General features: G+C 40.0%; 1 protein-coding gene across 4 annotated transcripts in view; it reads right to left on the reverse strand.

Annotated features, from left to right (window-relative positions):
- Nucleotides 1-17,767, reverse strand: part of EBF2 (early B-cell factor 2) — a 133,099-nt gene that overhangs the window by 37,930 nt on the left and 77,402 nt on the right. The window lies entirely within an intron of this gene.

A 17,767-nucleotide genomic window follows, 5' to 3' on the forward strand; every position in this document is an offset into this window, starting at 1 on the left:
TATTGCCTGTGCTAAGACATTTGTAGTTTCTCTGGAGCTCACTGGATTCGTTGCATTAAGACAGTTTTGCCTCCCATCACCCCAGTTTTATTTAGATGCACCCACAAGAATTTTTATCTTCCCTCTAGTTGAACCAGGTCTGTTTTTTTTTTCTCCTTCCAGAGTTTCCCCAGTCAAATTTGAGCTGCAACTGGGCATCTGTGTGAAGTATATGGTGGGCTGTTATATATACGTATATATTTTAAGTGGCTGCATCTGGGAAAGGCATTAATATTTATTGCAGCATTAGAATAAAAATGACTTGGGGGGAGCAAAGAGGAGGGAAGGTTTAGCACTAAATGAAGCTGATTTAGGGGTAACAGGAGAATTGCAGAAAGGCTTTATTAATTTCTTTAAATGAGAACCTTTAGCCAGTTTTTGGCCTTAACCTACACACACATCAAAATTTTTTTAAAAACAACAGAATTAAAAAAGCTCATGTTCATGTTTCTTAGCTGGCCTTTGTTCCTTCCTAAGGACAGCATTAGCTATGAGTTTAGCAGATAACTCTGAAGCCAGCCAAGCAGAGAGCATGGCCCAGTCATCTCATAGATCAACCTCTAAGGGCGCTGGGGGAAAACCTAAAGACTTTTGAATGACTATCACAAAAAATTCTGGCATTGCTATAGAAAACCTGACTAACTTAATGTATAGACATAAAATTAATTAAGATACAACTATGCATTTTTTTCCCAATGTCTCTCTCATACAGTTGAGCCTTCTATCTACAGACTGATACACCAAAACGCAAACATTAAATATAACTCCCTCTTTTAGGATTTAGAAGGACCTATTTTAAAAGTCACTGCTCCTCCTACTGGGAGTTACCACCATGCTGAGGAATTAGGTTCATGAATCATTTAAGTGTCCCTTTTCCACTTCAGTACAAAGACAGCTGTGTTATCTCAACTATTTTTCAACAAGCCTATGTGACTTTGGGGAAAGCAGACCAGGAGCACTCATACAATCCATAATGCAGTTGAGAGGTGACAGGACAAACTCCCCCACAGAGGACAGTGGGGAAGGGTAATGGAAAGGTTGGTAAGATAATGCATCTCTCAAGCTCTTTCCAAAGCAATTGCTGATCCAGACTCTCACCTTGCCTATGTACACCTGTACTATTTAGTTTCTGTATGTACCTGAGGCAACTTAAAAACGTGGCTAGAACTAGAAAGCCTGTTCCACACCTTTGAGAATGTTTATCTTCCATCTTGGATGACTGAGAAGAACCTTAATCAAATCCTACTGGAGTAAAAAAAAAAAATCTTTCTCATGACTTCAACAGGACTAGACAGAAGCCCTAAAGAGCAGCCCCACATGCAACAGAGGGATAGGGTTTGGGTGCTTTTTTAAAAAAAAGAAAAATCCATTAATGTTTCTTAAAACCCTGACATGAGACCTGGGACTGACTAGTCTCACCACATGGAACCACAGAAATAGATAATATGCTTTGTGCTTTTACAATGCCATTCTATGGGACTTAAACTTCAATTAATTCTGCTTCACAAAACCCCTCTGCAGCACATGGTGTAACTCCCCATCTTACAGGCAAAGATGCCAGGGCCTGGAAAATGGGAGGGAATTGCTCCCCATCATGTCTGCCACAGAGCTGGGACAAGGACTCACAACTCCTGACTCCTGGTTCCACATCTTAACTAACCATCCTACCCACATCTTGTGCTTTCTTAAAATCCAGGTACAGAATTCAGAGATTGTTTTTTCTTGTGAGCGGCCTCCGGATACAGTTCAAAGATCTCTCTTGTAAAGCAACTACTGAGATCATCCTGTCTTGTTTAGGTTAGTGCAGGATCTAGATTCATGGTCTTAGTCCTTTTGTGGTGTGAGAACATGCCTGCCATCTAGTATGATGATATTTATCAGCAAACCCTGTGATGCTACAGTCTAATGAGAATATAAAGATATGGTGGCATTCTGCTTAAATTATTAAAGCGCTTCCAAAAAGTCACAAAGTGAACAAAGAAAAAACTAGAAGCTGTTGTTATTAATATCTTTGCTCCAGTTGAACAATATTAAGATTAAATACACTATAAACTATCATTACAGTGAGGAAGTGACTCCATCAAAGCTAGGAAATTCTGAGATCAGGGTCTCCAAGCCTCCCCTCGACTCACCCATGTGTGTCTTGGCATTGCAAACTCTGAGATAAGTGTGACCAGTAACCCTACCCCATGCCACAAATGACAAAGTAGAAGCTTTTCCTTGGAATTTCTTCCTTTCAAAGGGACTAGGTCAGATTTTGCACATACATTTGAAGGTCAGTATTTCAATCAATTAATTGCGTTTTTTTGATACCATCATCTTGATTTTAATGAATATCACACCAGAAGACTTCTTTATAATCTGAGTATTTATCTCTGGAGTAATTTCCTTCTATTATGTCAGTGTGTATTATTAGGGAGCTGATGAGAAAATTTCCTACTCTTTTCCAGCAGTTATAGTCAATGTGGGATCAGGCATTGCACAAAGGCATTCTAAATGAACATACACCTTATACTGTGTGAGAAATGAGCGAGGTTATTACAATAATCCAGAGTATTTATATGATACTCCACAAACAGCAGCTAATTAATCTTCAAAAACTCCTGTGCATAAAGTGTGAACCCAGTTTAACAAATGTGAAAGCCAACATATGTAGGTCAGAAGACTTTCCTGAGTTTGTCAGAGATTTACTGTGAGGGAAGGGAGCAGGAGTCAGGTGATACAAGGTCCCTAGCCCAGGCAGGAGAAGAGGAGTTGACTGTTCATTTGTCACTTGGTTTTTAATAGAACAACTCCAGTTGCACCAAAAAACGCACATAAAGGTTGCAAGTTGTGAGGCTTTTGTGTATTTGTATTATTAAATCAAAGTGGTTTGGACCAAATTCTAGAGGACACCAAGACACATGCAAAGAATCTTCTTTGCATTGAGGAAAACCTAGATCAGAGGTTTTCTGTTTAGGTCCATCTTTATTATTAAATTCATATTTAATCAATTGATAGCAGCATTCTCGCTCCAAGATGCTCACAATGCAAAGTATGTGAAGAAGTGCAGGTCACATAAAGGTAATAGAGAACAGGTGGAATTAGTGCCTGTATTTTTAAAAAGGAGAAAAGCTCTAAAAGGACTCAAAAATTCCACAAGGCATTGCATCCCTCAAATACTTTGGGAACATCACATAATTTTAAGCATCAAAACAACTCAGTTTCGATAAGGCTACCTGCACAATGTCATTCACCAACATCTACTGTTTAACAACACGTTTTCTTTCTTCCACACTTAAGTCAATCACTCCAGTTAAGATTTTAAGTTTTGATCTGGGACTATCATTTAGGGCCTCTTTTTCTGTGCCTAGTATTCAGAGCTGAAAAAACATCAGGAAACACCATGGGAAGGCAGAAGACTATTACTGGATTGTACAGTCTTTAGCTCCTTACAACCCTGAGCTCACAAAAGTTAATGCTAGAGATGCAAACTGGAAGAAAAAAAGCTTTGTGATTCAGCAAAGATAGGCCAAGAAATCAGACTACCTTGAAGGACAAACTTAAAATTACAGAATGGCAACACCCATCTTAAAACCTCATCATTATTACTTGTTTGTCATGCCAAGAGGTCCTAATTCCACTTGGATAAATAACACTCCATGCAACATATTGAAGAAGATACAGGATGAAGTGCTGGAATCCTGTATTTCAGATGGATCAAGAAGAAAGAATACTGCACCTTGACCACAGCAGTGGTTGGGCTGGAATTCATATCTGACTCCCAGCCTCATGCCTTAACCAAAGAATAATTCCTCCTCAAATATCCCACCTTCCTGCAGCCTAGAACATCAGATTTCTCTCTGCCTGATATCTAGCAGACATTTTTTAAGACCTTAGTTTCCAAACTAACAGTAACTGAATGTAAACCTGCAATATGTCACCCAAACCCAAAACATGTCAGGAAATTTGATATTCATATTCTGTACATTTTCCACCTTCTGCACAATTCTCATCTCTGTTCCTCTCTGTCTGAGCAGCAGCAGGCACACAGATCCACAGCAGCAATTCACACACGTTTGGTAAATGCTTATTCTGCCTTGCAAAGTGATCCCATTTTCCAGAAATAAAGGTTGGGGGGAGTGCACTGCCAGTTAGACAGACAGTCATTTCTCAGTGCTGAAGGTAGTTATTTGGAATGGCCACATTTGCTAGGGGGGAAAAAAAAAAAATCTCCAAGGAAAACCTCCTTGTTTGTGCACTCTGATGAAAACCTGACACCATTAATGAAAATAATAATTGAACTCTATGGGTTCGAATTGAAAATGAAACACAACACTAACAGCATGTTTGTAATTGCAACTGTTCTCCAAAAAGTCTTTGGAGGACTCTCTGCAATCCGAGCAGCTTCCCTTTTCCTTTGGGTTTTCCTCCTTCCTCCCACACCAAAACTTTCCAGTAACTTACAAGACAATGGCTAAAAGCTTATTTATACCGTCAGATCCATATTCTTCATGCCATTTGGCACAGGACCAAATGCCATAGCATAATCAAAAGTCAATAGGCAGGGAGGTAATAGAGTAGAGGATTGGGCTGACGGGCTGTTGAAAGGGATGTTCAGATAATATTCCCTGGTTTATTACAGTATCTGTTGCCTCCAACTGTGCTAAGGATCACACAGTCACGTTGTGAAATAGTTATTGGAGAAAAGATACACAAAGGACAGGAGGACAGAAAGGCTTGTGTACTCATTTCACTGATGGGGAAGTCAAGGCACCTAGAAATTAAGTGGCTGACCCCACAGCATAGATCAAGTTGCTCTTTCAGCCAAGAACCACACACCATTCCTGCAAGCCACATTTGCCTTTTTACTTGTTCTCTTTTACAGTGACAAAAAATTAATAAAGCTCATTGCCTCAGAAGGCACCTCACACCCAGCAGGACTCAGGAAACACAGCCAAATTCATGTTCATTACATTTCTGTCAGCCCCAGCAGCACACACATGGGTTGGTGCTGGCTGGACTGTGTCACACAAACGCAGGCCTGAGGATGCTCTGAACCATCATCTATTTATTTTCTGATATCACTTTGTCCTTAGAGTTCTATACCGGTGCAAATTTAACCAAATTCTACTCTGGGAAAGACTTACACAGGTGCTAAATGAGCACAGAATCTGATCCCCACTCATTTTTTCCATATCCAGGGAAACCTATGACTCCTTTCTCTTCTGGCTCTTCTATCCTCTTAGCCCATCACTCTCAAATATATGTGTCTATTGAGCCACGCTAGGCTGAACAGTGAACACCAATTACACCAACAGCCCTTTTCCTGCTGCTGGGTCTGCTGGTTTTTACTATTTCTGCCAGATGGCAGAGGCCAGCACATAAAAACTCTCTACCCTGCAGTTAATATAAGACTTGGTAATAACTTTCCGGTGACTCCAAAAGATCAGGAAGTTGCACTGATGGGAATGCTGGAGATGGGACCAAGGTTAGGCACCCATTTTACACCTGCCAGAGTCGATATCACTCAGCTGAAAGCTCTCACTTTTTTAGGAAGGCAAGAGCATGGCCTGTCCCTAAACTGGGTTTGTGTAGAATAAACATGCGTTCATTTGCTGGAGGCAAATTTACATCCCAGCAACTCGGGTCCACACACATTTTGCCTCCTCCCTTTCCTGAGGTCTGTTCACTTGGTGCATTTGCACCTATTGTACTTCTGGGTCTAGTCACAGATGACCTTGAATCTGAACATTGGTGTAACATTATATTCCTATGACAGATTTATAGATTGGCAGATAGGGGTGCATTCAGTGCATTCCTTCCCTAAGACAGGACAGCATCCAATGTTTGTTAGCATCATTAAACTAAAACTGACTTTTCACCTGCTCCCATACCATATGCAGCTGCAAATTTTTAAATTAAACTATGAAGCCATGCATAAATTTACATATATTACAGACTAGCCTCTCCATTTAACATGCAAATGTACTCCAATGTTTCAGAACACCTTCTGTCGCTAATTAATTTGCTGAATTATAATTAGACTAATCCTGCATAATTAATAAGCACAGATTTTTTTTTTAATTTCTAAGCAGCTTGATGAGATCATTCACTTCCTTCTATAAACTGCTAAGTAACTGTTAAAAAAAATCTGGAAAGAACATATGTGAAAAGGTATGTTTGATGTCGCATACAAATTTAAACTAGCGGGCAAGCTTCAAGAAAGTCAAGATTAATATAAGTTTATAGTGGAAGCAAAGACACCATTGGCATGTTATTTTCAGGGGCAAGGACCAAGATCTTCTGTGTCTATTTTCTTCCTTTTGCTTTTACCCATCGGACCTTCCAAGATCATAGACTGAGACAGAAAAGGATTACAGAGTCATTTGTAGTATGAGGGATGTTAGGATATTAACACACCATTGTATATCAAAACACTCTCCCTGTACATGCTGTGTGTGGGTAAGCTCCTTTGATGGTATTTGGAATTGTTTTCATTTCAGCTGCCAAAACCAACGGAGATCGTTCTAGTGAAACAATTAAGTGCTATTAGCACTGGATTCATTCTCTAATGATTCAAATGAAGGGTCCTGCTTTAATGTTGAAGAGCTTGGATCGGGAGAAATGCACATGCCAAGATGGTTTATCCAACGTGCAGTTACAGGCCAGAGACTAAGGAGTCTGCTCCTGCTGCACAAAGCAACCCTCATGCATGAAACAGCCCACTCCTATAACCCAGGACATTTTGCAAACAAGAACGAAAACAATCACTAGAGTGTATTATATTTATAAATGTATACACACATTGTCTGTAATCTCAGTTGCTAATTACTCTATTTATTTATATACTTTTGGATGTGTATTTTAGCTTTATTGCTAACATCCTTGTTTAGTCTTCACCTCAGTCTTTCTCAGATGACTCTTGCTTCAATTGTGAATAGGCAAAATCCAAAACAAGACCTCACAATTCAATCCAAAGAAAGGAAGCAAGGAGAAGAAAATTAATTGCTGTACTAGAAGATTGCTGAACCACTTAAAGCCTTCAAGTGGGGCTTGTCTACAGCATATGATATACATAAAATACTTCTCAGACACTTCTGCATGAAGTCTCTGTTTTTATTGATTTGCCCTTCTTCAGATAAGTATACTGTTTAAATTGTGTTCTGCATATTCATGAATAGAAAATGTAAAAGGGACCCAGTTTAGCCAGGACAAGTTCTTGGCACTCTATGGCAACCACCTTCTAGTATTTCCTACTAGACATTCAATGGGAAATTGCTTTAATTAAAACAAAACAACCCAAAAAAAAACCACAACCAAACAAACCACAACATTTTTGTCCAAGGAAGATTGGAACTTACCCTGCAGTGCTTTAACTCATGGTAGACCTCCCCATCTCCCCAGAAAAGATGGGTGCTTGTGAATGGCACATTATTTAACCAAGACCTCCCTTTAGGAGAAGAATAAAGAACTGAACACTTGGAATCCTGACCACTCACAAAGCACAGCAACACCACAAGACCTATTCCTTGTAGCAGGCTACCAGGGGTCTAAAGGACTCCAAACAAGCAATAGCTCCTCTAACAATTCTGTGTTATATGTTTATACACAGCCCAAATCTACCCTGTTTTCCTAATAGCCACTAAACACATCACCAGAAGACAAGGGGAGTTAAAGAAGAACAAAATGTGTAACACTAACAGAAAACATCTTTCTGTCTCATACATCTCCATTGTTCTCCTCCCATACCCCAGCTCAGCAGATTGAAAGGATGTAATGAGTTAAAAAAAAATAGAGGATTGGGAGATTTTTCACTCCTCATTTCTGCCTGCACCTCATTTTAAACCATGGATGAATTGGCCCAAAGATATATAGGTCACATGGCTGAGGCAGAAATAGAATCTATATCTCCAGAGCCACAGTGTACATGAGCAAGTTGCTGGAATTCTTTAAAGCTATTCTTGTTTTGTCAGAATAAGATACTTGGCAGTCCCAGCATATGGCCAAAAACCAAATGTCAGCATCAGAGGGTTTCTGATGTCCAGGGCTTCCTACCATTTCCCAATTCTTTTCCCATGAAATTTGCCAAAGCTGATACACTTCGCCACTTTGATAACGTTTCAGCTCTGGCAAAAAAGATCACACACTTATGCCTATGCAGAGAGGGGTGTTTTACTTTAAAGAGAAAAATTCTGCACTCTGAAACCCAACTTTTCCTATGTTTTAGCATATATCCTCAGAAATAAAACACTTATCTAAGGGAAAAGAGCTAGTATTTTAGACATACATGCACCATCTTGTATTTATGAGGAATCTAAAAATTTCTAGTGTGCAGTAAATAAATTAATACATTTAATGTAATTCCACCTTTCATTACAAACATTTCATTCATCTCTGCTTACTACCCTCTAAAGTTCATTAACCCTTTTAGTACCCTTTGATGTAGCCCTCCCACAAGCTCAAAGCACAGGTTTCATGCCAGAAGAGCCACCTGGATTAACTGCAGACAGCATCAAGTCTCAGTGCTCAAAAACAGCCCAGATTTTTATTAAATATATCACAAAAACCATGCTCCTTTCAAGTGTCTTAGATTGGGCACCCAGAAATCAAGGCAAGGTAAAATTTAAACTCTTGGGCAGTTTGCTACAAACTGGTGGCTGCAGCAAGTTACTTTGCCTCGGGCAAATACTTAATGCTACAGGAGAAATTGCTTCTCTTCACTCCAACCCTCCCTCTTGCCCGTGCTCACACACACGCACCCCAAGTTGACTGTGCAGTGATGTTAACAGGAGAGGAAAATTGCTTCCTGACCTTTCCAGTGATCAATTTACACCCTGAAGCATGAGATTGGTTTCATTTTAATGTGTATATGTAATACCTATTCCCACATCGCTTTAGACAATGCAAAATGTGCCGTTCACATGACTGGGTGAACATGTTCAGCCCTGGTTTGAGAAGTGGCCTCCTCCAAGACAATCATCTGGGAAGCCAGTGCTCCTTTAGCATAGCCATGGCTGCCATGCTTTTGTGGAGAAGGTCATGGCTTCCACCTCCCCATTGATCACTGCAGCATGTCTAGGTGTATATTCATCAAGTTGTTATAGAGCTTTGTGCCCGACGCTCTGGCTACAGTAAAACATCTTCCTGGGGCTCCTGTGAGAGGTCCTAAGTTAGCAATTCCTAACTTCAGCTCCACACCCTCTGCCTACTGAAAGCAAACAGGGCCTGCAGAAGGTATCAAATGCATGAAGCCAGTATCTCCATACTGGGCCTCTCAGCATGGCCAACACAGACCTGGCTTTGCTCTACGTGCCCTTGAGGGGAACTGCAGGAGGCTGCTGAGCGTGGACAGTCTGAGACCAGGTCTTGATTGACCAAACTTCCTATCCTCCCACCCAATTTCTGGTCACGCAACCACCCTGTGTAACCAACAGCTTCCTACACCCAACCAGAGTGGTCATTCACACACCAGCTTGTCTGTGCTTGGTTTTAATCTCATTAAGGCAAGACTTCTGCAATGCTCTGCTTTATGACTAGACTAATGAGCCTGTGGGAGGGCTCCAGATGTTTCCAAATGCAGCATTTATGATCTGAATTCTTCATTCACTCCAAATTCTAATATTCTCCCCTGACTTGTGGAGCTCATAGGGACAGATTCATCTCAATGCTTAAGAAAACAGAGCAAAAGCCAGAGATACTCTTTCAAGAGTTTGGCAGTGTTAACCTTGGATATAAAGCCCATACTAAAGTGACTTTTTCTGAAAGACTTCTCAGGGAGAAAATCCAATCCACTGTAGCTCTCAGAGATGTACAACAGATTTTTTTGCATACAAATTACATGGTTTATATACTCCAACTGCAGGCATCCACATGTCCATGCAGAGCATGGATTGTAAACCTATAATTGGCTTATTGACTCAAAAACATTAATTTTTTTTAATGCTTTAAATAACAAGGTATCATTCCATATGTATCACCATAATGTGCTCTCTACTGAAAAAGGGCTCTTGGCAGTTCCCAACTTCAGGATGTCCTACCCGTGTTCCTGGTGCACTGAGAGGCTGATGAGTGAAGTGAATTTAAATGTTTTTTTTCCCTCTCAAGTTCTACTAGAGTCATAATTTCTAGAGAAAAGTTTGAGAGTGCATGCAACATTTGCTGAATGTTTTCTCCATTTATTTAATCCAGATGTTCGCATTTTAAATAATTGAAAAGCTGCTATGCTAAATAGACATCAAGGGAGGCTAATGGGAGTAGCACTGGCATTAGAAAGAACTTGTATGATGAGACAGTAGACTAAGGAGTCAGACCCTGGGATGTCAGGACAGGTTATAGGAATGAAGGAATGCAGCTTGTTGAGAAACATTTCACATCAGTGTAAGACCATCCGTGCCACTTACAGAGGCTGCTGAGCAAAGTTTAACTCAGGTCTTGCAATGAAAAGTGAGCTTTGCCACCATAAAAGCATTTCTCTCTTCATACAGTTTTAGTTGCAGGCTACAATTCAAAAAACAGAAGAGGAATTCTTTCCCTTCCTCCACTTTATAGACCCGTTCACTGAGGTTCTTCAACAGCAAGGGTGGTTTCTGAAGCTTCCAAATGAAGTACTGGAGTTGCTGCATAACTTTATCTTAAGTAGGGTTTTGATTTTAAATGTTGAGACTGACAGTGCAGTTTTCAGTCTGAGGGTACCCAGGATCCACTCCAAGCACTGAATTTGTAGCTTGACTCTTCAGCTGCCCTAATTAACAGTGTTCACTGTTATACTGTTCCATTTTAATTTGAAGCTCCTAAAAATCCACCTTAACCTCACTGAAGTCAGCTTAAATGGAAGTAAGATTTTATGCAGGTTGCAGTAGCTTTGTTAAACTGATTTTTAAATTGCACTGCTGTAACTGAGGATGGTGAAGACTGAACTTTCTAGGATTTCTTACAGTCATTTCCCCTGAATTATTTTAAATGCTTGCAGCCAAATCTCAGCTATGGTCACTGACCCAGAAGTTGTTACAGTTATAATGACATGAAGCAGGTAAAGATTTGCTCCACAGAAGGCAACTCCTGTATATTCCTTTCCCCCCCCATGGCACAACTCTGCTTTTCCCCAGCATGCAAAGAGATCTTAACAGCTTCACATCATGATGTAATCCCTTGTAAAGGCTCCTTTGGAGCTGTTAAGAACTATCTACTGAAATATCTATGGAACAGCTATTTTACAGGAGTTATGGTCCACTGGGCCCAAAATCCATCTTTTATAAAAAGGCAGCAGGAGAGAAGAAAGTGCTCCATAAAAGACCAGAAGATTTCCAAAGGTATTTTTCTCTACCGAGAAAATTAACTCTGCAAAGTTGCTTCCTGCATTAATGTGTAATTAACATCTCTGATGAATGCTTTGAAGTTGAATAACATCTGACAAACTGTTCTGACTTAGGCTTCAAGTATGGCTGCCAGCACATGCTTCTTAAAGGACCTTTACCTGGAACTGTGCATCACTGTTGCAACAAGATAATTACAGTAACATTTGCTGTGAGAATTTTTACAGCCAGAAATTAAATTTAATATGGATATTTAAGGTTAAGTGGCTTTACATAGATCACAGACAGTAAGTTCAGCAAAATGTGCTATCCTGGGGATCCAGAAGAAAAAGTTTGCATCCTTTCTAGAAGACCAGTGTTTACTAGAGAGATCAGCTGGAGGAGCTGCACATCTTAATACACATGCCAAAAAGATGTGCCATAGCTCTGAAGCTCTTGGGGTTTAAATCTACTAATCACACGCATAAGGAATCATCAAACCAATGAATGTCAAGGCAGAAACTCTGATCTCTGCCAGGACACTGAAGAGATTTTTAGAAGATTAATCAGTTACTCTAATAATAGATCCCTCCCTTCCCAGTTCACCCTTTACCACTCTGCTTTCCAAAAAAATAAATAAATTAGTCAACAGTTACAGCCTGGATTCTGTTTTTGCAATAACTCAGTGAATGCAAACAGAATTTTTTATTGTTTAATGAGGCTACCAGTTTGGAAAACAGCTTACAGATATTATCTATAATTCTAGAGGTGAGGCACTAGAAACCATTTAACCTGTCCTATGTAATTACTTCGGACTTATCTATTAGCAAGTAAAATATTAGGGGGAAAGTGTCTTTTACACACAACAGAGGGTTTCTTTCTAATAAAAAAAAAAGCCTGCTCATTTACATACTTGTTGAGCAGCTCATATTTCTGAGCACCTGAGCAAAAATAATACTGCAATGTTATGGTTGGCAATGTTTTTACTTTAGCTTAGAAAATGACAAAATGTTGAAAAAGGTGAAATTATTTTTCTAATGGGCTTTTCCTTTGCCATTCCTGCCACAGTTTGGTTTGGCTCACCCTGACTATGAACAGCATTGTAAGGGGCTGGACTGGCAAGCCAAGCTGGGGAAGAGTTGGGGACTTGTGAACATCCTTCCCCCTTAATGACAGAAATTATTTTTACTAAGAGACTATCCAGCAGTTCTAGAAGAGCAGGAGACAGAACAGTTCCTTTCCTGAGCTTCTAAGGATCTTACAATATGGGGAAATTGGTTCCAATACCTTGCTGAGATCCAACAAAAGTTTTTGTTTTACAAATAGATGCTTCCATCTCAGAGCATTTGTAGCTCAGTCACTACAGCCTTCAGCTAAAATCAGAAGTAGAAAGTGAAATGCCTGCATTTATATTTAAATATTTTAAATATAGTTAAAAATATAACTTCCCTGCTTAATGAACTTTCCCAGTTTATTGAACCAACCCTCTCACCAAGAGCATTTTATTCTTTTTTGGGGTAGGAGGATGATTTTCATTTTCATACAACATCCTGGAGGTTCTCTGTTTGGTTTAAACTTGGGGTTAAATGTTGCAAACTCTGCCTGTCAAAGCCTTACTACGAATCTACCTGTTTAATTAGCATCCCCAGTGGTAGTTAATACTGGTTTTGTAATCGCTGTTTACAAGAACAAATCCAACTCTGACAAACACTACCACTCCAGCTTCATTTCAAGTATGAACTCCTTGATGATTGAAGACTTAATATTCTACCATAGCTGGGGCTGTGCAAGTTCTTGTACCCGTGAGCTCCAGTGCGCCCACCCTGCAAACATAATGATCAGCCCAATCCCCTAAGAAATAGCAGCTCTAGGGCTGAGTATCCACCACCATTTCACGTGTGCCTCACAGCTCAGCTCTGGCTGCCTGAGGTTTGCAGAAGTGCCCAGGGATTCTGCACTGAGCGCCCAGCTTGAGACGTCTTCAGGCCAGCCTTATTTTCTCAAAGCCCTGATTACCAGCCTCTTCAGTGTCTTAAATTCAAGATCTCCACATTTTTGTGGCTGTCACCAGCAGAGTTCATTTTTATTACTCCAAGACAGTGAATTTGTATGTGTGCGCCTGCATCTGTGCGTGTATGCAAAGAAAGAGGCTTAGAGGGGCAAGAGGCATAAATCACTTCAAATTGCTACTGTAATAAATGTGGACAAAAGAATAAAATTTGTCACCAACCTAATATTACCATCAATGTTTTGTCTTGCTACATTCCTTCCAATTTAAAAACAGTTCAATACCCCTTTTACCTTCAAGTAGCAGCACTTAATAAACAGTGATGGATGCTTTTTATTCCCTTTCCCCCCTTCCTCCTATTCCAGGCTTTCCTATGTCTGTTACAAGGGGATTGTTTAGCTTGGGGGAAATGTAGATCCTCCATCTTTCTTGCATTGACATGCATCCCTCAAGGAATGACGACCATATTTAATTCATAACCCCCGTTGGCTACACAAACATACAACTTCCCATCAATTAGGCAACACAGAGATGCTGTTAAAAATCAATGAGCTTATTATTAAATATATTTTCTTTTCATGTAACAATAATAGTTATTGCTGCTCCATTGTTATAGCTGTAATATCAGCTGGTTAAGCGGCTCTAAAAAAAGGGGCTGATTGCTTTTTGATCAGCTGGTGTAATATCAGAGAGTATCAGAACAACACTGTCCTTGCTGCACTGCTGACACAGATGCTGAAGGATAAAGGTGATAAAAAGTGACCAAATGGATGCTTCTTGAATAAAATCATCTTGTCTGACTGGAACACAGCAGTTCCTGAATATTTACCTGATTTTCATAGCCATACACAGAGATCTGTACAAGTACAAGGCACTGAACATCCACTGCACGCCAGCCCCATCAAAACACTGAGAGGCTCCTATTTGTGTTCTCACTGTGCTGTGTTTATCAGGAATTATTTGGATATTTTGACACATGCCACTACTGAGGGAGCTCCCTGCCTACAACAGAAATGTGAAGTGAGTGCCAGCTCATGCAAAGGTTAAAAAATATTACACACGCACACACAAAAAACCCCACAGTGCACAGATTTTGGCAAGTACATCACATGCTGTCTGGCCACAGCTGATCTGAAGCGAGTCCCCTGTAATTATGGGAGAAGGTGGAACAGGTTTCCTGCTAATTGGAAAATTCTGCAAATGGCACCAATGAAGTAAATTGACAGTCGTTAGAATATTAGCAAAATGAGGAAACTGATTAGGAAAAAGCTTAGATGTGGACACTTTTTTTAAATAGTGCCTAAACCTACCAACAAATTAATAATAAAAGCTGAACTTATTAATAACAGCTGTTATTTGACCTGGATGCAAATATATTTGTGCACATATGCATACGTGCAGATACAATGTACATATTCCCACACAGATGCATATAAATGTATTAAGTGCATAAACACAACCATGCACATATTATGCCTGTCACTCTTCTCACATTGAGACAAATACACAGAATGTTTGCTAACTTTTTAGAAAATACCTCTTTTCCCAAAACATACACACACAGTAGGGGAGAAAAGCTGCAATTAAAACCACCATCAAGAGGCACGTTCAAATGAAACTGTTCTCACTTCATGCTTCAAACAAATCTTGCATGATATTTATTTACCTCCTTAAATCTTTAAGTGATCTGTTCCTAGGGGAAGCTGGATTTCTATTGTAAATTTGCTCTTGATTGACTGCTGTTGAGAATTCTAGTAGCAACTTCTCTTTGTGGTTTAGTTTAAAACTGTACAGGAAGCACAAAGTGGGATTTGGCCACGACTTTGGCCATCCATCAACACTTTGGTATTTGTATTCGTTATTTTTCAGCTCCTAGGAGCCAGGGAAAAGCAGACGTGAGGGGAAAAACAAGACATTCTAATTAGAGACGCTCCTACAAATACCATCAAATCCACCTCTCTGTAACTTCATTATGAGTCTCTCATTTATTTTCCTACAATCCTCTGTTTAGTCTCAAAATAATCTCTGAGGGCCTGATCCTACCAATTGACTTTATTGGGAGCTCTAACTCTCATAATGCTAACAACTTGTTTTGACACAGAATGATCTCTCCCTGGTCACCAAGGCCACTCATTTCCTACCAGCTTCACTAGTACAAAAGGGTGCTTGGTTGGTCATTGGCTTTGAGGGGGCAAATGTTGCTTGATTTCTTTCTTTTTTGCTTTTAAACAATCTTAGATTTTTACTCATCTTCTCAGAAATAACTCCAAAAGACACCCATATAATTCAGCCAAAGAATTCCTAAAAGAAATTCCTCAAAAATCCTGTGACATTTTTTTTTAATTAATGCTATCAGTGATATTTTTTTGAACAATCCAACAATACAATAAATAAACAACTGACTCTGAAACCCTACAGACAGTCCAATAAAACTTCAAGTTACTGTTTCAGTAAGACCTTTCCTCCTAACAGCTACCACAGAAATTTTTATTATGTTTAAACCAATGCAAACTACGCATGTTCACTGTGAATTTGAGATTACTTTATTTATCCCAGTGATACCATAAACCTAATAAAAACTGTAGCCTGGATGATTATATCACACTAAGAACCAAAATAACTACATAGTATTCTCTGTGCTTAACAGAGCCTAACTCCAAACCGATTTTAAGGATAACATTTTCAGACTTAAGAGATTTCTCTGTAATGTAGCATTTGGTCCCCTTACTTACACATTTATAACGTTTTATTTCCTTCTGTTGAATTTTTATTGTAAGTTTGGTGTCTCCTTCATTGTACTTCATTATTTAAGAGGATGTTCTTATACCTATATCTTATCCAGTAACAGAAATATTTATTCCTAATATCCATTGTTACTTAAGAGAATAAAGAACACAGAACATTTAACAAAGAGTGAGGGTTTAAAGGCCAGTTCCTTAGGTAATTTAAATAAGCATGTGTTTGTGAGCATGGGAGACCCTCAGCTGCACCTCCAGCATCAGACAAAACAGCTTTATAGAGCAAGAGCAACAGAACAATATTGGTTTATATCCTCCTAAAAATCTACAGGACTGTTGTAGCATGATTTTTTCAGTATAATTTTGGTTAGCACCACAGCCTTACAGTCTGCATTTCAAGTATCCATGTTTATTTTCATATATTTATTTAAACAAGTCAGTGAGTCAAAAGAATGCCAGGTCTAGTCTCTTCATAATGGTCCCTAGGTGACAAGAACACACAGCAATTCCCAGTCCTCATGCTATTTTGGCCACTTCAGCATCCAATATCCTGCCCCCAAAGCCAATTCAAATCAATGGACTGATTCTCATCAGCTCCTATGGATTTGGGATCAGGTCTTTAAGTGCCAAAACTCAGCTTAATATTTCCTACAGGAGCAGAGCTCTGTGTTCAGGGAGCCTGAACCCACACAGAGCAGCATGAAGAGTGGAAGCAGAGAGGTTTCCTTTTTTAAAAATACTGAAAGGACACGAGTAAAAAGGCATGATGGTTCAGTGTGTTATTCTCCTTCCTGTTGCTGTGGATGTTGAAATGTACTGTCCCAGTTTTCAGCCCTTTCAGATGGAATTCTCCCTAGGTTCAAGACACAGAAAGATCTTCAAGATATTTGCTGTCAGTCCTAAGAGTAGGTGGGCTTTGACAGCTTTTATAGGAGCAACTAGACTCCACTACACACAAACCAGTTTTTTCTCTCCCACCTCTCCAGGGTTTATTTAAGTTTTGGCTTCATTTTCCATTTTTGGTCTGCTCCGTTTCCTAGTTTTCATTCATCCTGACAATTCTGCTTCATGAAAACAAAAGAAGGGAGGAGGGGGAGAAAGGGAGGGGAGGAGGAGAAATCCTACCCAAAATTAAAAAAAGAAAAAAAGTCCAACCCAGAGAGTTTGTGCCAAATACAGTTAAGGATGGCTGGGGAGAGGGTGGAAAAAAAAATTTCAAGTCACTTTCAATCAAGTGTCACACCTTTAAATAGTGGTTAAATCTTTGCATTATGCAGCTCATCCCTTTTACAACATGGGGTTCCCGTAGAGAATTCCCTGTTTACACTGGGAATTCCTCCAGGAGAGCATCAATAAAGCTGAACAGATGTCAGGGTGGAATGCCAGCGGCAGTGGCTGTTGTCAGGGGTGGTGGGGAGAGAGGCAGGAGACAATAAGAGGCGGCATCTGCTGCACAAAGCCCCTGCGTGTGGGTCAGGGTTTGCCAGTGTGTCGAGATTCCACCCTCTCCTTTGTCTGGGCACATCGCCTCTCTTGTTCCGGGATGACAGGGGTTGACACATGTCACCCAACCCTATCAGAAAGGCTATTTGTTTGGCTCTTGCATATGCACCAGTGTTTCTGACCTCCTCTGCTTGGAATACATTGAGGAACGCTGAGAGGGGCAGGCGGGGAACCTGGATGGGGGGGGGGGAAGGGGGGGACGCAAC

Source organism: Chaetura pelagica, unplaced genomic scaffold (genome assembly GCF_000747805.2).
Source record: "Chaetura pelagica isolate M959 unplaced genomic scaffold, ChaPel_1.0 scaffold383, whole genome shotgun sequence".
In the NCBI taxonomy this organism is placed as follows: Eukaryota; Metazoa; Chordata; class Aves; order Apodiformes; family Apodidae; genus Chaetura; species Chaetura pelagica.